General features: G+C 39.9%; 1 protein-coding gene across 3 annotated transcripts in view; it reads right to left on the minus strand.

Annotated features, from left to right (window-relative positions):
- The window catches only part of SDCCAG8 (SHH signaling and ciliogenesis regulator SDCCAG8), a 184850-nt gene that overhangs the window by 108423 nt on the left and 48591 nt on the right, over positions 1-27836 (minus strand). The window lies entirely within an intron of this gene.

Here is a 27836-nt window from a genome sequence, read left to right on the forward strand (position 1 = left end):
GAAGAAGAAGAAGAAGAAGAAGAAGAAGAAGAAGAAGAAGAAGAAGAAGAAGAAGAAGAAGAAGAAGAAGAAGAAGAAGAAGGAAGGAGGAGGAGGAGAAGGAGGAGGAAGAAGAAGAAGAAGAAGGAAGAAGGAGGAGGAGGAGGAGGAGGAGGAGGAGGAGGAGGAAGAAGAAGAAGAAGAAGAAGAAGAAGAAGAAGAAGAAGAAGAAGAAGAAGAAGAAGAAGAAGAAGAAGAAGAAGGAAGGAGGAGGAGGAGGAGGAGGAGAAGGAGGAGGAAGAAGAAGAAGAAGAAGGAAGAAGGAGGAGGAGGAGGAGGAGGAGGAGGAGGAGGAGGAAGAAGAAGAAGAAGAAGAAGAAGAAGAAGAAGAAGAAGAAGAAGAAGAAGAAGAAGAAGAAGAAGAAGAAGAAGAAGAAGAAGAAGAAGAAGTCTAGAGTTGTTTCTTTAAAAACAATCTGAGGCAAACTGCCAGCCCCTAGGGGTTGAGAAACTGGTGAGTGGGAGATCTGGGCGGCCAGGGAGCAGAGAGATCTCTGTGGAGTGCGCACACGGGGCGCACCCTCCGATCTGCCTGATCCGGGGACCAGAAACAGAATTTTGGAACTTCTGTTTCCACCCGGGGGCGACTTCAGGGTGCAGAACAGAGCCCGGACCATCTGCCGAGCAGACCGCCAGCTCCTAAGGTTGAGAGACTGGTGAGTGGGAGATCTGGGCGGCTGGGGAGCAGAGAGATCTCTGCGGAGTGCGCACGCGGGGCGCACACTCCGACCTGCCTGATCCGGGGACCAGGAACAGAACTTTGGAACCTCTGATCCCACACGGCGACTCAGAGGCATAGAACAGGGCTGGGCCCATCTGCCACCTGGTCCGGACCAGTGGAGATCCAGGGACACAGACCAGATACAAGGGAAAGGTGAGAACATATCACTGACAACAAAATGGCAAGAGGAAAGAGAAAGAGTATATACCAAGGAAACCAAGACAACCTGGCAACACCAGAACCCAGCACTCCCATAACAGCAAACACTGTTTGGAATTCCAAAGACTCCAGAAAAAGAAGACGCAGACCTGAAATCATACCTCAAGATGCTGATAGAGATACTTAAACAAGAACGGGAGGAAAAGCAAAAAGATTCAGAAGCTTTTAAAGAAGAAACAAGAAAAACACTCAAAGAACTCAAAGAACTAGAGAAAAACAGAACCAAAGAAATAAAGGAATGGAAGAGGGAAATTAAAACAGAAATTGACACAATAAAGAAAACACTAAAAGAGATAACCCTAGGGGCAGAACACCAAAAAAAGAAATCAGGAAGTCACAGAAGCAGGCATTTCCAATAGATTACAAGAGATCGAAGAGAGAATCTCGGGGCAGAAGACAACATTGCAAACATAAACAAAACAGCCAGAGAAGATGCAAAAAACAAAAAGCTCCTAACCCAAAATGTCCAGGAAATCCAAGACACAATGAGAAGACCGAACCTAAGGATAATAGGAATAGAAGAGGGAGAAGAGTATCAACTAAGAGGCACAGTAAATATCTTCAACAAAATCGTAATAGAAAACTTCCCTACCCTGAAGAATGAGATGACCACGAGCATAAAAGAAGCCTTCAGAACTCCAAATAGGTTGGACCAGAAAAGAAATACCTCCCGACACTTAATAGTCAAAACACAAAGTGCCCAAAACAATAAAAGAATACTAAAAGCAGTAAGGGAAAAAGGTCAGGTAACATATAAAGGCAGGCCAATCAGAATCACACCCGATTTCTCAACAGAGACTATTAAAGCTAGAAGAGCCTGGACAGACATCATGCAGACCCTTAGAAAGCACAAGTGCCAGCCCAAGCTGCTATACCCAGCAAAACTATCAATAACCATAGATGGAGAGATGAAGATATTTCAAGACAAATCAAAATTTACACAATATCTGACCACAAACCCAGCACTACAACGAATTATAGGTGGAAAACCCAATACAATGAGGGAAAATACAGCCTAGTAAAAACAAGAAAACTCCTAAACAAGAAAACTAAAAGAAGAAAAAGACATAGACACAACTCAACCCACAAAAGCAATAATGGCAGGAAACAGAAACAACTATTCCTTGATATCTATTAACATAAATGGGCTCAACTCCCCAATAAAGAGACATAGGCTATCAGACTGGATACATAAACAAAATCCAGTCTTTTGCTGCATACAGGAAACTCATCTCAGAGACAAAGACAGACACTATCTCAGAGTAAAAGGGTGGGAAAAAAACTTCCAAGCAAACAGCTCCAAGAAGCAAGCTGGAGTGGCTATTCTAATATCGAATAAAGTAAATTTCCAAACAAAAGTTATCAAAAAAGATAAGGAAGGACACTTTTTACTCATTACCGAGGAAATCTGTCAGGAGGAACTCTCAATTCTTAACATATATGCTCCAAATAAAAAAGCACCCACATTCATAAAAGAAACCCTACTAAAGCTCAAAAAATACATTTCACCCCACACAATAATAGTGGGAGACTTTAATACCCCACTCTCACCAATGGACAGATCATGGAAACAGAAACTGAAGAAGGACATTGCAAAACTAGCAGAGACTTTGAACCAACTAGAATTAATAGATATATATAGAATATATCATCCTAAAGTAAAAGAATACACCTACTCCTCAGCACCCCATAGCACCTTCTTGAAAATTGACCACAAATTGGACACAGAACAAGCCTCAATCGATATAAGAAGATTGAAATACTCCCATGCATCCTCTCAGATCACCATGGTCTACGGCTGGTCTAAAACAACAACAAAGACAACAAAAAGCCTACGTACACATGGAAACTAAACAACACTCTGTTAAACGATAGCAGGGTCAAAGAAGAAATAAAGAAAGAAATTAAGGACTTTCTAGAATTGAACAAAAACGAAAACACAACATACCCAAACCTATGGGATGCAATGAAAGCAGTATTGAGAGGAAAACTCATAGCCCTAAGTGCTTCCAAAAAGAAACTGGAGAGAGCTTACATCAGCAACCTGACAGCACAGCTAAAAGCCCTAGAACAAAAGGAAGCAGATATACCCAAGAAGAGTAGACGGCAAGAAATAATCAAAATTAGGGCAGAAATAGACCAAATAGAAACAAAAAGAACCATTGAAAAAATTAACAAAACCAAGAGTTGGTTCTTTGAGAAAATCAACAAGATTGATAAACCCCAAGCCAGATTAACTAGAGGGCAAACAGAGAGTATACAAATTAACAAAATCAGAAAGGAAAGTGGAGACATAACAACTGAAACAGGAAATTCAAGAAATCATCAGATCCTACTACAAAAACTTATACTCCACAAAATTGGAAAATCTGGAGGAAATGGACGAATTCTTAAACAGATACAGGAAATTGAGGAGGATCTCAGAAAATGGAAAGATCTCCCATGCTCATGGATTGGAAAGATCAACATTTTAAAAATGGCCATCCTACCAAAAGCAATCTACAGATTTAATGCAATCCCCATCTAAATTCCAACCCAGTTCTTCATGGAATTGGAAAGATCAATGTGCAATTTCATATGGAACAACAAAAGACCTAGAATAGCGAAATCCATCCTCAACAACAAGAAAACATCTGCGGGAATCACTATCCCTGACCTCAAGCTATATTACAAGGCAATTGTGCTGAAAACTGCATGGTACTGGTACAGAAATAGGCATGTGCATCAATGGAATAGAATAGAAGATCCAGAAATGAGCCCTCACATATATGGTCACCTGATTCCTGACAAAGGAGCCGTAAACATTCAATGGAAAAAGACAGCCTATTCAACAAATGGTGCTGGTCCAACTGGCACTCAACATGCAAAAGAATGAAAATAGACTTTTTCTTATCTCCTTGTACAAAGCTCAAGTGTAAGTGGATCAAAGATCTCCACATTAAACCAGATACACTGAAACTATTAGATGAGAAAGTAGGGAAAACTTTAGAACACATAGGCACAGGAGAAAATTTTCTGAACAAAACACCAATGGCTCAAGCTCTAAGGTCAAAGATTAACAAATGGGACTCAATGAGATTGCAAAGTTTCTGTAAGGCTAAGGACATTTTCAAGAAAACAAAACGGCAGCCAACAGAATGGGAAAAGATTTTTACCAACTCCACATCAGATAGAGGCCTAATATCTAAGGTATACAAAGAACTCAAAAAGCTAGACACCAGAGAATCAAATAACCCTATTAAAAATTGGGGTACAGAGCTAAACAAAACATTCTCAGTTGAGGAATATCGAATGGCTGAGAAATATCTGAGGAAGTGCTTGACATCCTTAGCCATCAGGGAAATGCAAATCAAAACAACCCTGAGATTCCACCTCACACCAGTCAGATTGGCCAACATCCAAAACTCAGATGACAACAGATGCTGGCGAGGTTGCGGAGAAAGAGGAACCCTTCTCCACTGTTGGTGGGGTTGCAAACTAATACAACCACTCTGGAAATCAGTCTGGCGATACCTCAGAAAATTGGACATAATACTACCTGAAGACCCAGCTATTCCACTTCTGGGCATATACCCCAGAGACACCTTAGTACACAACAAAGATATATGCACCACAATGTTCATAACAGCTCTATTTATAATAGCCAGAAGCTGGAAAGAACCCAGATGTCCTTCAGAAGATGAATGGATACAAATATTGTGGTACATTTACACAATGGAGTTCTACTCAGCTATCAGAAACAATGACTTAACCAAATTCTTAAGAAAATAGCTGCATCTAGAGAATATCATTCTGAGTGAGATAACCCAGTTACAAAAGAACAGACATAATATGCAGTCACTGATAATGGGATGCTAACCCCAGAGGCTTGCACTGTCCCAGAAACAACTCACAGTCTGTATGAAGTCCAAGAAATAAAGAAAACAAAAGAAAACAAAACAAAAAAATCTCTATACAACAAGAAAACTTTGACTATTTCCATGTTACATTTTGTTTTACATGTACTTTATGCTCATTGTAACTATTAAGTTTTCAATGCATACTATCAAACCTTTAAAAAAATCAAGTACTGACTAAAAAATATATTCATATAGTTTTATGTAAAAATTATTTTAAAATCTGAAAAAAGTACTGACAAAATTGTATTGTATAATTTTATGCAAACAATGCTTAAAATCTGTACATTTATCTTTGTTTTGTAAAATAAAGTTGTTAAAAAAAAACAATCTGAAATAAAAATAGGAATTTCTAACAGAGACTCTAATTGGCCGACAGGAGCACTCCGTCCTCCTGAGCATGCAGAGCACTCCTCTCCTCCCAGGGGTGGGATCTGCACTGAAGAGGAGGTGGAAAGACAGTAAAAGCTAGAGGTGCTCCACAGCTCCAAGGAACCAGTGTTCTCCAGACAGAACAGGGCAGATGCACACATGGACACACAGTGGCTGTGACAGCATACGTTAGACAAGACCCTAGTGTAGACAGCAGTAAGGTGGGCACAACCCCACCACTAACTGAAGAGCTACAGGCATTCGATAACTGATGGGAGAGAAAGAACAAGATAGATCTCGTTCCCAAGACTAGCTGGGTAACACAAAGTAGATTTGTTGGAGAGGTTGGGTGAGAATGGGTTCAAGGGTCAAGATGTTGTAATGGGAGAAGTTGAAGGTAGCGAATATGTTCAAAATATGCTGCATGAGCGTCTCAAAGAATTAATACAAATGCTGTTCAAAAAATGGGATTTCTCTTTTCTGAAAAGGCAACCCCATACCAAAATAATAGATTGTTTCATGTAAAACAATCAAAAAAGTGTTTTACATGCTTTTCATTAATAAAAACAATCTAGTAAGTATAAATGCTATAAAGAAAGCACATTACTAACAACAGTGGCTACAGCACTTGCTTTGTGTGTCAAGTCCCTAGGTCCATGGCTATCTATCTCCACACAAAGAAAAGAAGAAGGGGAAGGAAGCCAATGAGAGAAAGACAATTGCAGTAGTGACTCAGGAAGACACCCCACAGTGAGGAAGAGAACACCACTTCAATTGCTGCCTTTCATCACCCAGTGCTAAAATCATACAAAGCAAAAATAAAATACAAGAATTTCAGTTTAAGAAAACAAACTATTAATTTACTTCTTCAGATAATTCCTTCCCTTAATGAAAAAAAAAAAAAAAAGGTTCTGGAGGCATGCGTCAGCAGTTTTGAATACATACTGTTCTTACAGAGGAGCTGAGTCCAGTTCCCAGTACCCACGTCTAGAGGCTCACAACCACCTATAACCCAGCTCCAGAGCATCTGATGCCCTCTTCTGGCCTCCACAGGTACCTGAACTCATGTGGCAGACACACAGACAGACATCAATAAATGAAATAAACCTTAAAAAGAAAGCTTCTTAAGCCCTCAGTTCAGTAAGTAAATGATTATGAATGGTGTATGCGTCTACTATGTCTTGTACACATAATTGTGTGTGTGTGTGTGTGTGTGTGTGTGTGTGTGTGTGTGTGTGTGTGTATGTATCTAAAATATCCAGTTGTACAGATGCACACACATGGATATGCACCATCCATGGAAAACATGCATTTCTCTCAGTCTTCTTTATACTTACTAAAATGATTGCTTATCATTTTGATAAAAAAGGCAAATTCACTGATATATATATATATATATATATATATATATATATATATATATATATATAATTTATACCACTTCTCCCTCAAATTTATAACCATCAAGCTATGGAAAATAAGAGAAATCATTACAATAGTCTAGTTTAGTTCTTATAAGATTTATACCAGGAAATGTCTCATAAATAATAAAATTAAAACTCCAGGATTCATTCTACATTAAATCCAACCATCAATTTCATACCTTATCACTCTACTTTGGGATTCCTTAATGCCTCTATTAAAGGTACAACATTTTCCAAAAGGATAATTTGCTTGACAATAGGTTGAATGCGATATTAGAATAATTTGGTGCGCACTGCTCACCACTTTCCACATTAACAGGACTCTGAACAAACACAGAAAACAGGGTAGATGAACAAGGCACACTGCAGCAGTGTTCAGACAACAGTAGGTAACAGCATGACAATGTTTCCAGGTAACACGAAGTGGTTTCACTACCTATCAAAGCCTACGCCAGCTTCTATCCAAAAGTTATATCTTATTCTGCTATAGCAAACCTTGATGCGTAAATACAAACACATATGATTTATTCTTTTTAAGTCTTGAAAATATTTTTATTACTAGATTTTTAATGTTCTTTTTTATTATAACCTTAAAATGACTGAAAGATACTATTCATAACTATAAATCAAATAGATTACTTAAATGTTTGTTCAAAATTTATTATTACTCTAAATGCCTTCTCAGCCTAAAGGTCATTAAGTGTGGATTTTCAATATTCAAATACAGTGTCCTCATAACCATAAGTATTGATAAAAACATATGAGTATGTTTTTAATGACTAAGCAAACCTGGTATAGATGCAAAAAGTACTAACTACTAACCAATGATTTCCAGGAAAAGTGGACAGTTAGCCATTCTAATAATAAGCAGAGCTCCAGTTATGACACCAGCTACTAAAAATTACTTTTTAAAGAATTAGTTTATTTACTTGCAAACAAAAAACAGACAAAACTATTTGTCTCAACAGTGCAATTTTTATTATTTTTCTACCACAAGTTAATTCTTATATGTGATGTTACTTTTACAGCTGTCTGTAAAATAATCAGTTAAATATTCTAATTTCTAAACCATATATGCCAGAAATCTCTTCAGTTACTTGAGAGCCCCTGTGTACGTACGTTTTTTAAGGTCTGTGCTGATGATCTACCTAAGAAAGTGTGTCTGACCATTTCTGAAGATTTCACTTCTTTATTTAACAAAGAAACAAGTTCGAGGACTGCAAACAAACAGAGGGTGGGAGGAGGAGACCACAGAGAGCTCAGGATGGTGTTCTTCAGTCGCCACCTGAACCCACCACCGGTCACAGCACAGAGCCCAGCCACCAAGTCCATCCAACTGGACAGGAACCCAGGCCCCCATCTTTGCTATTCCATGTTTTCCTACAGATGGGGAACAACGCCAAGTCACAGTACTAACAAGCTGCAGAAAGGAACAGCTTCAACAGGTAATTCAGTTTTAAAAGTACTAGAGCCCACATTTGTTCCTTCTTTTGTAGATTCTCTTAGCTAAACTCATCTGACTTAAGGCAATTTCTAGCTCTGACTCCTTTAGTTTTTAAACTGCCTTTGTCAGACAACGCATAAAATACTGCCTTTATATAAAAATACATTTTCTCAGACTTGCATTTTATCAAATTTACTATTTCATGCCAATTGGGAGCAAAATAAAACAATTTTCCTTAGACAATGAAAACTTTCGGCATCTTACCACCCACGATCTTTTAGCCTTTTACTTCAAAAATATGATTTTGTTTTATAGGAAAAGACAAAAAAAATTGTTCTTCTAAGCAACCTCAGCAAGGAAAAATGGAAACTCTGTTGTGAGTCTGGATGACATTGTGAGAACTGTAATGGTGGCTGCCTCCAGGTCATCCCCACCCCCAAACACCCCCTGTTGCTTTTGTTGTTGGGTATCCCTGCTCAACAAGGGCTTTAGGCACAGAAGGGAGCAGAGGAAAAATGACTTAAGGTACACTGAAGCATGCAAGCCCACAGGCTGTGACCTGGATGCTTCTGGAAAGATTCAAATACCCTGCCCTGACCACACAAGCAGACCTGTGTTCACCTTACCTCCCTCCTGGCTGTCCTCTGAGGTGTGCGCAGGACCACATGGGCCTCCGTTCCCTGGAAAACTGGGCAAATTCATCTTATTTTGTTGGAAGGTTTTCACCAAAACTAATGAGATGTTCTTACGTGACGAGAAAACAGCAAATTTTAACAACAAACAGTTTATTTATAGAAACACAACTGATTGGAGAAAAAAAACCTTCTGCACTGAGCACGGCGTCCATGCTCTCACCTTATGGGGAGTTTTTACAAAGGCTGACTTTAGCTATGGCTTATAAAATTGTTTCTGTGAAATTCCATTTGTAGAACTTACGAATTTACTGCTGTACTTGGCTTTAACCAAAAAAAAAAAAAAAAAAAAAAAAGTAACCCAATTTTTCAAGCTAATTTTAAACAGCAGCCCCAAATGTGAAGTAGATGTTTTTATTAATAAGTATTCTGAGTGCAGTTCTCTTACATTCAGCAAAGTACAAAGGAGTAAATTTATCTACTCAGGTTGGAGACCATGTATCCAGTCAAGAGTCCTAGATACAAGTGATGGTGGCTTCTCGTGGCTAGAAAACACTGTAATTTACATTAGTAAGTTGATGTTCTGGACAGTTAGAAAACCAACACTGTTTCCTTTATTTCCTGTTGGTAAATAGAAATAAAGGAGGCATAGAAAAGCTGGGCTGAGGGAGTGATGAGGACAGAGAACATTCTCAGGCAGGGAAGCCTCACAGAGTGAGCAGTGCTCCAGAGAAGGGCCTCAGCTTCTAGTCTGAATTTCCAGTTAAGCCCAAGCACCAAGATATTGATTAAATGAAAAATTATTTCAGACAAGTTCCTGTCTACTTTCCTCTCCCGCTGGTAATTTCCTAATACACATTTACAGCTTCCCAATGCTAGAGCAATTCATATTATTAAAAATTACATTTGTGCGTCTGGATATGCAGAGGTGAGGTTAGGTGCCTGATGGTGCCAGAGAGGGCATCCGATCCTGAAGCTACAGGAGGTGTGGGGTGCTCAGCTTGAGTGTGGGAGTCAGGTTAGGTCTTCTGTATGAGCGGCATTTGCTCTCGATAGCTTTTGGAGGAACTTTCTTAGGCCATATGTGCCTGATTTCTACATTATTCGTCATCCACATAATCTATTTCACAGATCAATGGTACGCAAACATACTACACCATAAATACACAATGAAGAGACTATTTGTTCTTATGGACGTAGTTTATGTGTGTTAGTGCCATTTTTGTTGCTGTGGTTTTGGAGTAGAGTGTGTGATCACACACTGCAATATCCCAGCACTGTTCTTACTGCTCAGATTTAGTTATCTGGGGTCCTTTTTCTACCAATACCTCTGTGAAAAATAACTGAATCTAAAAATCAGTTTAGGTAATATAGTCATTTTTGCAGTATTAATTCTGAAAAACCTTTTAAAAACTAGTTCAATAATTTTCAATTGTGTATGTGTGTGTACGTGAGTGTACGCCATGCATGTTTGGGGCATGAGATCTTCTGAAACTGGAGCTACGGGTGGTTGTGAGCCTCCTACCATGTGGGTGCTGGGATTGAACTCAGTTCTCAGGAAGAGCAATGCACTCTTCACTGTCAAGACAGCTCCTGCCAAGGCTTGAGAATGGAAGGAGTTTTCATTTTCTAGTATGTTCTTGAACTTCTTAAATTTTGGAAAATATTTTTCCAACATAATATTTTAAATTATTATTTGGAAATTTCACACCATGAACCCTAATCACAATCACTTCCCAGTCCTCCCAAGTCGCTCCTCCCTTTTGTGCTCCCCCCCAAAGAAATAAAAGATGTGTAACTTATGTTTCTCATATAATAACTGGAGCATAGTCAAACTCCCAGGACCACCCATTAGAGAACACTGAGCCTGTCTCCATCTGCACACTACCAGAAGCCTCAGTTGTGGAGAGCTATACGTCAGCATCTTTATCACAGCTTTTAAGAGTGTTCTTCAGAGAGGAACACTTCTCCACTGCTGGTGGGATTGTAAACTGGTACAACCACTCTGGAAATCAGTCTGGCAATTCCTCAGAAAATTGGACATAATGCTACCTGAAGACCCAGTTATTCTACTTCTGGGCATATACCCCAGAGAAGCTCCAACATACAACAAAGACTCATGTACCACAATGTTCACAGCAGCCCTATTTATAATAGCCAGAAGCTGGAAAGAACCCAGATGTCTTCAGTAGATGAATAGATACAGAAATTGTGGTATATTTACACAATGGAGTACTACTCAGCTATCAGAAACAAATGACTTTATGAAATTCTTAAGAAAATGGATGCATCTAGAGAATATCATCCTGAGTGAGGTAACCCAGTCACAAAAGAACACACATAATATGCAGTCACTGATAGTGGGATACTAACCCCAGAAAACTCTGAACACCCCAGAAACAACTCACAGACTATATGAAGTTCAAGAAAAAACAAAGGCCAAAAAAAAAAAAAAAAGAAAAGAAAAGAAAATGAAAAACCATTATGCTAAATCTTTACACACCAAGAAAACTTTGACTATTTCCAGGTTACATCTGTTTTACATGTACTTTATGCTCATTGTAACTAGTAAGATTTTAATGCATACTATCAAACCTTTTAAAAAATCAAGTACTGGCAAAAATGTATTCGCATACTTTTATGCATAAATGTTTAAAGTCTGTACATTTATCTTTGTTTTTTAAAATAAAGTTATTCAATTTAAAAAAAAGTGTTCTTCAGTGTTTTCTCATCTAGGCGGTTACTTTCGAGGAGAGGGAGGGGCTGTCACAGAAGCCTTCTATGTTCCTCTTTCTCAGTTGTGAGTCTACAGTCATTGATACCCCTGCAAAAGTAGCTTCCTACCTTACATTGGAAGTATAGACCATAGATATCCATATGGTTTCTGGTGACAACAGGGACCACAGATATTCACATGCTCTCCCACCTCAGCATGCACCACAGACAGCATCACAGCCCTTAGCAGCAGCACACACCAAGGACATCAACATGACCCTGACTCCAGCAGGAACACAGACCCAATCATGGCTCTCTATAGCAGCAAGGACCATGGACATAATATGGCCTCAGATGACACCACAGGTCACATTAAAGGCCCCTGGCTCCCGGATGGTCCACACACATCAGTATCAAAATATTTTCACCATGAGATCTTTTACTTATTTGATAATTCTTATTCACATATATATGTAATATGTATGTATAGTATATATATACACACATACAGAAACACACACACATATATACAGTAAAAGAGAATTTTTTCTTCTGTTTTTTTTTTTTTTTTTTGGAAAGTTCATTATTGGCATATAAAGCAGATTTCTGAATATTGGTTTCTCAGTCTGCTTCTGTGCTTAGGTATTTAGCATGCCTAAAAGTTTTCTGATGGGTTCTTTACCGTCATTTATGGATAGGGCCATGTTGTGTACAAATAAGAATGTTTGGCTTCTTCCTTCCCTGCTCTGATCCCTTTTGCTTCTCTCTTGTATCACCCTAGCTCAGACTTTAAACATTAAGCTGAGCAGGAGTAACAGTGGCCATTCTTGTCTTACTCGTCATTGCAGAAGAAAGGCTCCCTGGTTTCCTTCACTTAGAATAATGTAGGCTCATATATTTGTTATGCATGGCCTTCTATGGGTATTTTTTGATACCTAATTTCTGTAGGGCTTCTATTGTGAGGAAGTGCTGAACTCTGATAAAAAGTTTCCCTGCATCTATTGAGATGATCATGTGATTTCTGCCCTTAAGTTTATTCAGGGGTAGTGCTGGGGAAACTGCATATCCCCATGTCAATAGATGAAACTAGATCATCTATCTCACAGTGTAAAATTCAAAATATACAAAAGAGAACAAGGTAAGATGTGAATGAACTACATATATACAATAGAATTTAATTTACTTGCAAAGAAAAAGGAAATTGCAGCATTTTCAGGAAAATTCATAGAACAGAAGATCACCAAATGATAATAATCTAGAATTTTAAAAAAGGAATTTTTACCTCATTTCCTTCTATACAGAAAGTAGTGCACTCTCCCTCCCTCCCCCACCTCTCTCTCTCTCTCTCTCTCTCTGTGTGTGTGTGTGTGTGTGTGTGTGTGTGTCTGTCTGTCTCACGTGTATGCATGTGTGTTCTCACTCTTGCTCTGTGTGTGTATATGTTTTGTGTGTGTGTGTGTGTATAAAATGGTAGATAAGTAGCTTTATAGATAGGTGGGTAGGTAGAGAAAGACGGAGGCAGATAGGCAGGCAGACTATGAGAGGGGATGAAGAGCCTTTAAAAGGAATAAGGGGACAAGAAACAATAGAATGTGTAGATGTAGAAGCAGAAGGGGCAGGAACTATTTAGGAGAGCAAAGGACCAACAAAAGTATGAGGGGTGGATAGGGGAGGGCAAGGGGGATTGGTGAATAAACTGAGAGTATAATACGTAAGAAAATATTACAATGAAACCCATTTCTTTGACCAAAAAAATTGTTTTAAAGATAAACTAAAAAAATTAAAGATTTCTTTATTTAACTAAATTATGTTGAAGGTAAATAGTCTGGCTCTTAAATGCAAAAGTACACATGATTTTGTTTCTTTAACATCAGTCAAAAATCCTACGGCCCTGGGCATATGGAGATATTCAGAGGCCTTCAGCTACTCTTCAGGACTCTGCCCTGCGTGATCCACACCTTGCTACTCAAGCCTTTGAGAAAACACAACTAGTGTGCTGATAAAAATTTGTATGTGATATCAACCAGAGATGAGCAATTCATTATAATGTAAATAACTAGATCCCGGAGGTTTGATAGAACAATCCTAATCAAAAATGATCACGTTTCTCAGGAAGTCTGAGTACAGGTCACTGCCCAATTCTAGGGGAGCAGATATGGGCCATTAGGGATGTTAACTGTAATTTTCTTCAATACAATCTCATATTGAAAGGTGTGGTTTACACACAATCCAAATGTAACTAGCTCTGAAAGGTAGATTAATGGATGAACCACCATTCCACAAGCTGGTCCAGTCATATCATGTTCCTTTATCACCAAGACTCTTGTAAGGAATGAAGAAAGGAACGCAGGAGAGAGGTGAGGGCAGACAGTGTGGATACTAGTGTAATGTTAGTATATACAATAAATTACTAATATTTATTATGCAACTACATGGCATGCATTTGGCTGTGCTGGTCAACAGAAACTGCCTCTAATTTCATACCACTGTATAGAGCAGGAGGTGAATTTATTATTATTTTATAGAGAACTAAACTGAGCTTGTCAAGGCTCATGAGGTAGCACATAGTAAAGTGAGAATTTCACTTCAGGCTGCTTGCTTTTGGGGCCTGAAGTCTTGGCCTTATCTTTCGTCTAACCCTAACCCCAATCTGTACGGTAGGCACTGGACCACAGGAATGTGACAGGGATGGTGAACGGCAAGGGCCTCAGCCTCAATGAATATTCCAAGGGAAGAGACAGATGCACTTAAAGACATAATACCGTAATTTATGAGAGCAAGGAAGGAAGCAAGGTTCTGTGAGAGAACAGACTTCTGAGTGAAAACCAAAAGTGAGGGAAAAGGCCAATGAAACAGAGAGTGGGAAGAACGTGTAAGGAAGATGACATCTGTCCAAAAGCTGGTGACTGGTCACTGAGGGTCTGAGTAGAGGAAGACCAAACCCAACAGCCACCATTTGCTACCTGGCACACATGAGAATGGGTAATCAAAACACCATTTTCAGCAAATGTAACTATATAAGAGCCCTTGAACCTTTTTATGTGTCATAGCAAGAACTGTGGACAGTTATTCCAAGGCCACTCCTTAGTTGGCACCACCTGTAAACTATGCGTCCCTTCAGCCAATAGATAACTGTGGTTGAGCACTACAGAAACCAGGGAAAGTGACATGAAACCTACCTTGAAGGACATCACAGTTCTCACAAGCAGTACACTGCTCTGGGGTTCTGTCATCTGTTCTGTGGGTGCGCCTCCTTTTGCCATTCAGACAGGAGTTCAACAGGACCTTGCCTAGTCTCTTTTTTGGACTAGCCTTCTCTAGCCATTCATTCTACCCCCTCACTAGCATAACCTGTAACTTTTATGTTAGGATGGTTTTTTAAAATAACAACTTACTGCAGTATTTAGAATTCACCTATTTAAAGTTTTCAAACAAACTGTCCTTGGTATATGCAATTAGGCACCCAGCCCTACCATATATTTAGAACATGTTATCTTGCCCAAAGAAACACAATGCATGCTATCAGTCACTCTTTTGCCTTTGGTCCCAAGCAATCACTACAATTTCTGTCTATATGTATTTGACTATCTAGATGCTATACATAAATGGAACCATTCATCATGTTATTTCTCATGACTAGCTTCTGTCATTTAGCATGTCTTTAAAGTTAATCCATGATGTAAAATGTATTTTTTTTTTTTTTTTTTTTTGAGACAGGACCTTTCTACGTAGCCCTGGCTGACCTATTACTTGCTATCTAGATAAGGTTGGCCCTGCAATCAGAGATCTGCCAGCCTCTAAATGCTAGTATTAAAGGTGTATGCCACCATGCTTGGTTCAGTATTTCATTTTTCATTTGTAAATGTCACAGAGAGACAGTTATACATACTTCAAGTATCCATTCATCACTGGCAGATGCTTGGCTATCGCCAGATTTGGGTATTAGGAAATGTGACTATGAATATTCAGGTGTAAGTCTGTATATAAGCATGACTTTGCTTTTCTTGGACATACACTTAAGAGTCATATGAGAATTTATGTTGAACATTTCCACAGCAGCTGAACCACTTTATAAACCTACCAACAAAGAATGAAGACTCTGTTTTCTGCACATCCTTGCTAACATGGTAGTATTGCTTCATTTCATTTACCATGTATACATATATGATGCATATACATGTATGATGCATGTACGTGCATATAAGTGCACATGTGCTGGAGTATACATGTGGAGATCAGAGGACAGCGTTTGGGAGTCTGTTCTTTCCTTCCACCACGGGTTCGAGGTGTGGGCTCAGATTCTCAGGCTTGCATGGCAAGGTCTCTGACCATGGACCTACCTCAACAGCCCATGATTGTCTTTTCAATTAGAGCTACGTTTATTAGATATGGTGTCATATCACACATTACTTTAGTTTACAGTCCTCTGACAGTTAATAATAAGTGTCTTCTCATATACCTTTTACAATTTGGTTATTTTCTCTAAAGAAATTTCTGTGCAGATCTTTTCTCCAGGTTTAAAGCAGCCTGACCTTGAAGTATTAGATCTTAAGCATTCTTTACATACTCCCAACATAAGATATAGCCAGTGATGCAGCATGAGCCTGTAAACCCAGCTCCTAAGAAGCTAAAAAAGAAGTGAGATCTAGGCCAGACTGGGCTATACAGCCAGGCTCTCAAAACAATAACAAAGAAACAAACAAACAAAACAAAACAAATAAGAAGAATTCCAAGAGCAATAAAGACATTTCATCTTTCAGAGATTATTTGACCTATTTGTATGTGATATATACTTCTTAATAACTATTTCATTAAGGAGCTGAAGAGATGGCTCAGTGGTTAAGAGTACTGACTGCTCTTCCAGAGGTCCTGAGTTCAATTCCCAGCAACCACATGGTGGCTCACAACCATCTGTAATGGGATCTGACGCATTCTTCTGGTGTGTCTGAAGACAGCTACAGTGTACTCATTTACAAGAAAAAAAATAAGTAACTACACTATTACATTAATAAACACATAGAAATAAGGTAATTACAGCTCACTTGCATCCTAGTCATCTATAAAGTGTGAGCTGGGCTAAGTAATTACTCTTTCAGGTTTCAAGGGTCCCTCTAGACAGTGTTCTGTATTATTTGAGACTTTCCCTTCAATCATTTAGATATGACCACTGAAATAAGAGACACTAATGATAAAAGTTGGCTTTTCTTCTCTTTTCTTTTTCAGTGTTAGGGGTGGAACCCAGGACCTCTTGCATAGTAGGGAAGGGCTCTAGCACTGAACATATCTCAACGCCACTCCATACACCTTATTGCTAGATACCATAAAAGGCATCCTCTGAAAAAGCCTAAGTGATAGGAAGTACTTATTAATAAGCAAAAATAGTGAGGAAAGAAAATTTTACTAATCAGTTTTAAAAGACCATTACTGTGTTTTCCTCTGAAAACACTAAGTGTTACACTGATGGGTTTTGGTCACAGTTGCTCCTTCTAAGTCACAGGATTTGAGGATATGTAAATCACCCAACACAATTCTTAATGTAAACATCCCTAGAAGGTCATCTCCTAAAGTCTTTCCCATCTTTTCTTTCCCACTTTTTCTCTTTTCTATTAAGTCTGTTTGCTCTCTTGGCTGGTGAGGTGAGTGTAAACGGTGTTACATTCAGCATGTGACACTTTAAACCTCAGGGCTTGCCTAAGGAAAACGCCTGTGCAGTCTCCCTTCTTGGTTATAGTTGCTGAGACACACTGGAAGACATAACCACACATAGATGTTCAAGTTTAGCTATAAAAAGATACTGGATCCAGTCATTAGTGTGGCACTGTCATGGTGCCAAAGCACACCCGCTCTCCAGCCTAACTACCTGGAAGTGGTGAAGCCTTAAAGAGGTAGGGCCCAGTGGGAGTTCTCAGGCCATGGGGTGGTGACTCTGAAGGGGTAGTGAGACCTCAGTGTCTTCCTGTTCCTCCTTCCTTCTTCCTGACACAAGGTGGGTCAATCTGATCTGTCACACACTCTCAACCACATGTGGCTTTGCTCGACATCTACACAAGAGAACTAATGGGTAGCAGACAGGACCTCTAAAATTATGAGCCAAGAAGAACCCTGTGTGTTTGTAAGTCGACTGTTTTCAGATGTTCCTTACAGTCAAGGAAAGATGACTGTCATATAATCTTCCTTTAGCATAAAATATTTCCTGTTCTTTTCATATAAACCCTTTATAGCTTAAATCACTATATACCTTTGATGGCTCTAAATTATAACAAACTCTATGAAGGTATGGGAAATATGCTGAATATCTGAGAAATATTTTGTTTTCATTTTGATCATAAAAACATACTTAATATAATTATATTCTAGGTCGCCTGTTCCCAGAACATCCATACTTCAGTCTGTGGATGCATTTTGAGGCTGCCAAGGAAGAAGACAAGATAACCAATTGGGACACTGTGCTTCTCAGATAAGAGTCCCAGACACAATCCCTCTCAGTTAGCTGGTGTGCATAGTAACCTTAACTTAGTGTCAGGGCTCAATTCTTGTGGAAAATTAAATGATGACTCTTTTGGAATTAAATCAAACTGTTTAAAATGCTAGGTGTTTGTTTTATTATTAATCACAATAACAAGAATTTGATCTAAAATTTCTGAGAATAAAATATCCTTATAATCCCAGCACAGGTGTCATTTTATAAAATGAGAGTGAATAACTAGAGAATGTGGAAGTGACATTTAAGACTCTGTGCAGCTCCTATTTATTTTATTAATACTTAATTCAAAATGCAAAGGGGGAAGAGAATGTGTTCTGTAAATACAAAAACTTAAAACCAGAGGGGGTTCACTTACCCACGCTTCTAAGTTCACCCGGAAAGAAAGTGGATCTCTGGGATATTTCAACCTTACTAAAGCATGGAGTTTTGAAGCAACCATGTGGCTCAGTGGCGAAGTCTGTACACATGAGACTCTGGTTTCATTGGCTAGCACAGGGGAAAAATGTTGTCTTTGGGTTCATGGCATACAGATAAACCCTCACAATCTGTGGTTCTTCCTCTATCATAAGACACTGGTAATTCTTCATGAACCAAGATAACCCAATTATTTATTTCTAAGAAACAAATTCCTACTTGACCCTAACATTGCCAATAAATGTTACTGTGTATTATCTGAATGTTGGAAATCTTAAGCTTTCTGGTAAGCATGGTGAAGACACCCGCAGTCTGAGCTATTCTGGAGGCCAGGGTAGGGGGCTCACATAAGCCTAAGAGCCCAAGAACAGCCCTAGAGCCAGTCTCCAATAAAGGGAAAAGCTGGCTGATACAGCTCAGAGGTGCTGCTCTGCACCGAGAAGTGCTCTAGCAAGCATGAGCCTCTGCATCCTTCTCAACATCATCTAAAAAAAAAGTGGGGTGGCAGAGATTAATACAAGAAGACATTAAAGACGACACAAACATTTCTAAAGCGTAGCACTCCATCAGTGCCTGACTCCAGGGCCTTCGGTGTAAGTGCACGGTTAACTGAGAGCAGTCACTGCAGATGTTCCCGCTCCACGGGCAGACAGTTATACAAGACCACACAGGAGATACTGTTAACTAACTAATGCCAGGAGTCAGAAGACGTGCCTCTTCCTCAACTGTGTTCTCTTTCCACACGCCTTTGCTCAAGCTGCCATGTTGATCCTTCGAGCCAAATGCCCTTCTCTCTCTCCCATCTGTGCTGGGCAGCATCCCGACCACCTTGCAAAGATGCCGTCTTCCCCTCTTCCAAGTCCCCAGGTCCTTTTTTAGTTTGCTGATACTGACATAAGAAACGTATTTGCATAGCTCCCTTACCTTTTCTCGTTGACAGAAATTCATTATAGGCCAGCACAATGCACAAAACATATGGCTGGATTAGAGCAGCACGAAAAGACTAAGGTGACTGGATTCTAAATCTGTCAAGGTTTTGTTTTCTTCAAAATCTGACCTATCATCTTCCTGTAGAGCTTTATGTAAGTGGCCACATTAAGGTGGTTAGTGTAAAAAAAAAAAAAAAGAAGCAATACAAAAAATGTTTAAGATAATCTTCACTGAAAAGAGAGAACACAAGACTATCCCCAGGCTGTGACTGTAACACGCAACATCATAACTACATATGAATACAAAGCAGAAGGTAAAACCGACAAAAACCAGTTTGTTCCATTTTATCAGTCACTCCCTCTGTCAATGTGCCCGTGTTTGCACAGTAAACACTTTTAAACGCATACACAGGTATTAATTAGTAAAGCCCATGCTGGATACTGGTGCTAATACTTCTGAGCCATTAAAGCATAGTGTAGCTGTCCTACGTCTAATGCCTGTCAGCTTGCTGGCCTGCAGGGACACATTCAAATAACTGCTGCCACCTAATAGTAACCAGACTTGCAGCCTTGGCAGGTAAGTAGGCACTGTGAAGGCCCAGCAGGCTATCCTGGTGAGTCAACATTTAAAGTTAAAATAAGTATGCAGAATTCCGCCTACAGTTTCAATTCCTACCCAAAGGAAAGAGTCTGCTAACAAATGCCTAGCTCATAAGGTGAATTACTTCTCAATGGGTATGTTTTGTTTTCTATTTACGCTTTTATCTCTTAGATAGGCTTAAATCAATACTTTCAATTGATAATACTACTTTTAAAATTCTATTTATTATTTAATTTAAAAAAAAATAACTATAGTGAAAAGAATGATCACCATTTCTGGAAAAATAACTTACATGTAAAACCTAATAATATGGTTATACATGTGAATATGTATGTATGTTTCTATACTTCAGTCTGAGACATACACATCCTGTCACCAAAAATAACTAGGACAGTGTTAGCACACAGCTGGGCAGGAGGAAGGCCCTTGACCTGCTGTCCCCACCACACACGGCATTTCTGTGGTGACAAAGCAAAAGCACACATTTACTTTTTTATGGATAATTTTGTGATTTTTTACCAACATAGTGTTGACTTAAATGAAAACCTTATTTGGTATAGTGCTTTAGAAAAATAAGCTCAATAATTTGAGACCTTTATTAAGTGGAAATATGTTAAATTATCCACATAATCCTGTGAATTCTGTCTTGTACCCAGGCATCACCCAGGATAAGAACAAAAGACCGTGGCTTATTAGATAGACGCTAGGTTTAAGAATTCTCTCAGAAATCTCAGTTAGGCTGTGATAGGAACACAAATTTCTCTAAGTATGCTGAACAGTGCTTGAGGGCATACTTAGGGAAGCTTTATTACATCGCACACGTGGAACCAGATTCTCCCTCGTGGGCTGCAGCCAGCGTGAAGTTCACACTACATTAATTTGCACTTGTCGATATGCTGCTTTGCAAGTATTCTTACGGTATGTTCAAATGCGGATTCTGAGTCCCCGGCTAGAATATAAACTCCCCAAGGGCAGGACCTGGACTTGTAGTTATTTACCCCAGAGTCTAGTAAGCTGGTCTGGGAAAGCCATGCCCCCAAGGAGCTGCCGTATGACAGAGGAGAAGGGACAGGGATGTGTAAGACTACAGCACTGAAAGAAAGCGTGAAGATGGCGAGCAGCGCTGTCATCACCAAGACCACGTGACTGCAAGCGCCAAAGCCATGCCCATGTGGCCCCCTCCCAGGCACTCAGTAGAGGGAGAAGTGTGACGGCAGGTGGTAGCTGGATAAGTCTCTGAAGTCTAGCTCTCCGACTTCACCATTATCTCAGGCTGCTGAACAGAGTGTACAGCTTCAGAGAGATGAGAGCTGCAAGAGATTTACTCTAATCTGTAGGTGTGAACGTTACAAGAAGAAAAGGCGAACACTGTGGCTGCCCACTTCCAACAGACTCGGAATTACTCAGTGCGCCCCGGGGGCCCACAATCTAGGTCTTGAGGCACACCACACTGTTACTCTATAAAAGAAAACTACTTCGGGGAAGCTCATTCCATGGCCCACTGTAACTGTCTATTCCAATCTTCCTACAGCCAGGGAAGACTAACTACGTGCCACCAATCACAGGAATTAAACTGCTGAGGTCCTTTAAACATTAAACATGGAGATCAGATCCTCCTAGAAAGAATCAGCCCGAACCCTGAAAATCCCAACACAGGGTTTACAACTAGTCTATGTATCAAGGTACACAATTCGACCTTAAACCCTCCTTTATTCTCATTTCTCTGGTCTTAATTTGGTCTGACTTTAAGGAGCTGCAGGGTTTAATTTGGTCTATTGCATCAAATAGACAGATTGTTCCCAAATATCTAATGAACTGATTGTATGATGTAATTCCTGCGCTGACACACTTCATGCACAATTTCAGTTCTAAAGTGCTGACTCGGACTGCTTACAAGCAACTTTTAGAGCCTTTTTTCTGTAATTTGTCTTAGCTTAAATTGTGAAGTTTGTGTGTGTGTAACCATACTCTTAAGTATTTGCTTTGATTACTTCAAGAAGTACTTGAGACATTAAATGCTTCCTATTCAACGTTAAGTAACACTACCATATGTATACAACTAGGAAAAGCCATGTCCATTTTCTTACTTTAGAAAGAATAAAATTTATACTAACCTATAAGTTAAACTGCAAAGAAATAACAATACTCTGTGTGTACTTTCAATAAGCCACATGCTTTGTGTGGCAGCCACCACGTGCTCACCTAGAAATGCCATTAGATGTTCGAGAGAGCAGAGATATATCATGCATTGTTCCATAAAATATTCTAAGACTAGTGAATTATAATAAATTACAATTCAAGGATGTTGTTCTCCAGTAAGGCATTCTAGTGATACAAAAGTACGTCCTGCTTCAGAGGAGGGCTGGCAAACTCTCCCTATAAAGGTTAGAAATAATGATAATATTTGGGTTTTACAGGCTATGCGGTCTCTGCCACACCTTCTCAGCTCTGCTTTTTCCTTTAAGATTTATTTTTACTATTTTCAACTAAGTATTTGTTGGTGGGTGAGTGTGCACATGACGGCAGGTTCCAGCAGAGGCCAGGAATGCTGGACAGCCTGGAGTCGGAGTTACAGGAGGTTGTGAGCTTCCAATGTGGGTGCTAGGAGCTTAACAGGAGTATTCTGCAAGAGCAGCCAAGTGCTCCTAAACTGCTTAGCCCCACTCAGCTCTGTTCTTGTACCAGGGAAGAAGCAAACCAACACATAAGTAATGTTCACGAGTTTTCATGGAACTTTACTTGTGAAACTAGACAGAAGCAGAGCCGGCACAAGGAGTCTCCGTTGGCTAACCTTTTTGCTTCAAGGAAAATGAGCCTCAGGTGGGTGCGTCATGTATGTGCTGACATGTTCTCGGTGAAGTCCCACATGACATTCTAAGGAGCCCTTGCGGCTGAGTGAGATCCTGAGTTGAGAACAGCCTGGGCTACAGAACATAAGAAGTTCCAGACTAGCCTGGGCTACATGGTGAGACTTTATCTCACAAAACCAAAAACAACAAAGAAGAGCCTAGTACTTGCAGCTTCTGGCTCCATGATCAATGTTTCACAAGTTTTAGTAACTTTTATCTTGGGATTTGTAGTTTGCCCACAGTCTGATGGGCCAATGGACCTTCGGTCACCTATGTGGTAGTCTCTCCCTGTCACTTTAGCCCTGGAACAGTTCCTAGAAACATGCTCCCCTCCAGTTTCTGCCTTGTTCCAGCCTAACTACTGCTGGGACCTGCACTTGGGTGGAAGGAAACAGGTCCCAGAGTGGGGGGTAGCTGGTGATCTGTATTGACTTTGCCTCTAGCAGGAGACTGGAAATAAACTCTGCCTGCTGGGATGTGTACATGCTCATTCATAAGTCAGGACAAGACCTACAAGTGGCCATCCACGCCCTAAGCATCAGTGTAAATAAAGCCTCTTTTTTTTTTTTTTTTTTTTCTTCCTTTAGGATAATGGAGAGTGAATCCCACACTACCCTACACAGGGTGGTTTGAAGAAAAAACAAAACCCTGAGATGTGGGGGAGATGAGTCACCAGGAACGCATTTGCTGTGCAGGATAGGGACCTGAATTTGATCCCAGAACCCAGAAAATGCCAGGCATGGCTAGCACTGGTTTTGTTTTTAAGTTAAACACTCTTTTTTCTTTTCTTTTCTTTCTTTCTTTTTTTTTTTTTTTAAATTTCTGGTACCACTACCATAATTTTCAAGGCAATGTACTCGGTGTAACAAGGGGGAGGGATAAAGCTACAAGAGATAAATGACCTCAGAAACACACTTTCACTGAACTACATTGCTTAAATATTATTTTGTTAGCTATGCTCTGTTTCCCATTAAAGCTGCAGTGATGTTTCTGACTATGGACCATCCATCGCTCCTTCTGTGGCTGATTTTTATAGTTTCTCTTGCATTTGGGACAACTGTCTCAAAGTAACCTGCAGCTTTCCAGAAAATCCACATTCTTTTTCTAAGAACTATAGACATTTTCTGCTGTTTGCAGTCTCCTCTACTGCTGTAACCTGCACCAGCATAGTCTCCTCTACTGCTGTTACCTGGGCCACCATAGTCTCCTCTACTGCTGTAACCTGCACCACCATAGTCTCCTCTACTGCTGTAACCTGCACCACCATAGAGTGTATTGTATTAACCTCCATAACTACCTCTGTGGCCACCACCTCTGCCACCACAGCCTTCTCTTTCACCAAGGATTCCATGACAACCACAATTACCTCCACCACCTTCCAAGTTTCCTCCATAAAGTAACAAGGTCCACCTCCCCAGTCTCTTTGTGATCAGCAGACTGCATTGCTTGTTTAGAAAGGGCCCTTCTCACTTCACAGTTATGCTCATTGACAGTGTAGTATTTTTGATCAATGTATCAACTGTGTTATGATCATCAAAAGCTACGGAGACCAATTCTCCTTTTCCAATGCTGCCTGCCTTCCAGAAGTTGGATAGCTTCAATGTGCCACACTTTTCAAAGCAGTCTCTCAGACTATATTCTCTGCTATCTTCTTTAATACCACCAATAAATTACTTTCACCATTCAGTGGGCCCCAGGCTTTACAGATGCCTCTCCAAAACTGGCTTCTTTAATTCCACCACACTCCCATCAACTTTGTATAGTCAGGTACACATTGCTTCATTCATCTCTTCGACGCAAAAGCAGGTCACAAAACCAAAGCCAATGTAATGATAGGGTCTTACATCAGCACACAGTCTGTGAGTGTCCCCCTATTCTCAAAATGTCCTCGTAAGCTGTCATGTGTAGTGTCAAAGCTCAGACTGGCGATATACTGTGTCCCCAACTGCTCTGGCCTCTCTAGATCATGCCTTCCCATTCCACCATCTGTATGTGCCCTTGTGCTATATAGAGTCCCAAAATACATAACAAATTTAAAATATGATGGGGGAAGAAGGAAGAGGAGGAGGAGTACTGGAGACTGGAAACAAGGAAAACAGTGTCCTAGGACAGAAGCTTTAACACCATACTTCTCTTTTCTCAACAAAAAGTTCTGCATTTTTACTTGCCTTGGACCCTGATCAAAGGCTAGGGGCAACAAAGGAACATCATTAAGACTCAACTACTCAAAATTAACAAAGAAAATTCCAAAGATGCATCTCTCATCTCGATGAGCTAACACCATAATGCCAGGGTTTCCCCCGAAAGCTCCTGAATCTTAAATATAGGGCTCTGAACTAATGTGGTTTGCATTTCCCGGAGTCTCTGGCCCCTTCGGGAATGTGATGAGAAGCAAAGCGGCATCCTGGCCACATGTTCCAGTAACGTGTCGGAGGATGACGCTCCGAGGACTACCGGAGCAGTACGGAGCAGCCAAAGCCTTCAGTGGGAAACTTAGTAGATAATGGAGAAAGCCAACAGTTTTTACTAAGTGTTCTTTTCACTTCCGTTTAAAGAGGACAGTACTGTAGCATTTGAACAGACAAAGACACACACGCTCTGTGTTTTGGAACAAGCCAACTGCAAAACATTTTTTGAAATAAAGAAATGTGAACATAAGCTTGGTGTTATTTGCTATTAATTATTATTCCTCAATGTGACAATATAAGAATATGAACATTTCCTTCATAGATACACAATATGTACTTATAGGTGAGATAAAACACATCTGAGATCGGTTTTAAATATCTCTGTAAAAGGAAACGAGCTAGAGAAAGACAATGAGAAAGAGAAATTAGAAAATGGTAAGATGGGAAAATATGATAATAAGACGCCAAGAAAAATCCCTGTGAACGGACGGAGAGAACCGACACACTGACTGTGAGTGCTGGGAATGCACAGGCTGTTTATAATGTTCCCTTTGTTTCCTATGCTTTCAAGTTCCCATGATGGGGTGTGTGTGTGTGTGTGTGTGTGTGTGTGTGTGTGTGTGTGTGTGTGTACCTGATGTTTGTAAAAGGAAAAGAAAAAGAAAGAAAGAAAGAAAGAAAAAGAAAGAAAGAAAGAAAGAAAGAAAGAAAGAAAGAAAGGGAGGGAGGGGGCAAGGAAGAGAGTGAGAGAGACGGGGTGGGGGTATGGGGGGGAGGGAGAGAGAAAGAGAGAGAAAAAATAAATCAAGACACAGAGTTCCCAATCTGCACACCAAATGCCTTTTGTTTTCTGCACGGTGCAGAAGCAGCCCCTGAAACTGACAGCAGCTCTCCAAGCTGGAGCCATACAAAGGAGCTGATGGGAAGGGTAATTCACCCATGGGTCCTGACACAATATAAGAAGAAAAGAAAAAAGTGGGCGGAAGAGACAGCCATTGTTCCCCCTCTAACCTTTCTTTCTAATTATGCCAGAGTCAAGGCTCAGGTCAGGAGGAAAATCATCCCAGTGGTCAGGCATCTGCCTGGCTATGTTTACATCAGAGGCCCTTGTGCTCACCACATTCCATCTCAGTTTCCCACCTACTTTCAGAACCTAGCAAGTGGACAGATTAGCTACAATAGAATAAAATGATGCATTATGGGGAACACCTGTTTGCAAAGCAAGAGACAGTCTCCTGGTTATAACGACTATGATACATAAGGCTTTAAAATTAAATATGTTTTATATCATGGTAGGTATTGCAGATAAATGCTTGACATGTCCTGCTTTTCAAAGCTAAATGTAAATTTCTCTCCTGGGTGCAGATGGTGGCCAAGCTAAATAGCTCTTCGGTCTTTCAGACAGAAGGTCAGGTCATGGCTGAGAGACCAAAGAACAATTGCTGCTTTGCTGCTCCAAATCATCCAGGGAATGAGAAGCTACTACGTCTGAAACAGCCTGCTCAGTACAAAACAGTTACAAAGCACCTACAAGCTTTCCTCACGCTCTGTCCCAGGAACAAGGGGAGCAAGCGAGCCTCCTGCAGACTGGGCCCTTCCCGAAGATATGTCCCTCAGGGACTCTGACAAAGGAAACCCATCCTTCAGCTTCAGTCTTTGTACCACTGCAGGCTGATTAAGAAAATGGCGGGCTAAAGTAACAGGCGCTAGAAGGGATATAAACTAGGCTATTCATTTCCTGAGACACTCTCTCTTGCTACTTTGTGGGTTGTTTTTTTTTTTTTTTTTAATCACTAAAACATGATCATGTAATTTTAAATCATTCCCAAACTCTTTGCTTCTGTGTTCTATTAGAAAATATACTGCTGGAGTTCTGCATAATAACTCAAAAGATATTTAATATTACAAAGTGTGCCAATGTAACTGTAAAGACCTGTAGGGTATCAGGAGTAGATACTCCATTTGCTTAGTAGTCCTAGGCTTTCCATCCTCAACTGAGGGAACTTCTCATTCCACTATCAGGGACGCCCCCAACTGGACAAAGTCAAATCAGAACACGTTAATATTAAGAGAGCTTCTGAGATGCAGAACTCATCATAAAGTTTGCATATACTCATATAAAAACTACTTTCATTCCGGTTGTCTGGGTTTCAAGTTAGGACTAAGGGTTTCAGCTGTGATTGAAATGTTCTGCACAGAGCTTCATTAGCACTTCCATATTTAATACTTTTCCCCATTGCATTTCTGTCATTTGTCACCAACAGCTGATGGCTTGAAAGGGAAAATATGTTGAAAATATGATAGAAAGTCTTGCTTAGAAATATGTTGAAAATTATCTGGAGCAACTTACTTCTGAACTGTACAGATATCTCTAAATTATTGATACTGATACCTCAGTCGTATTATTTTAATAGAATACACAGTCTGCTTTTCTTGGCTGTAAAGAATGCAAACCTTCAATGGCCTATAATGTAACATAAAAATAGAACATCAAAAGTCAATCTGCCATAACTTTCTCTTTAAAAGCTTTCCCTAGAGTCAATTAAAATTGGAGTATCTATACAATCGCAACAGAGTTATAACAGAAAACATCTGTTCAAACTGAAATTGAAGCAAGTAGCATTTTCCCTAACATTTCTAATTTCACTGTATTTAGGCTTTCTGAGCAAGCGTATTCATGGCTATCTTA

The sequence above is a fragment of the Micromys minutus genome (assembly GCF_963924665.1).
Source record: "Micromys minutus genome assembly, chromosome: 1".
NCBI classification, from domain to species: Eukaryota; Metazoa; Chordata; class Mammalia; order Rodentia; family Muridae; genus Micromys; species Micromys minutus.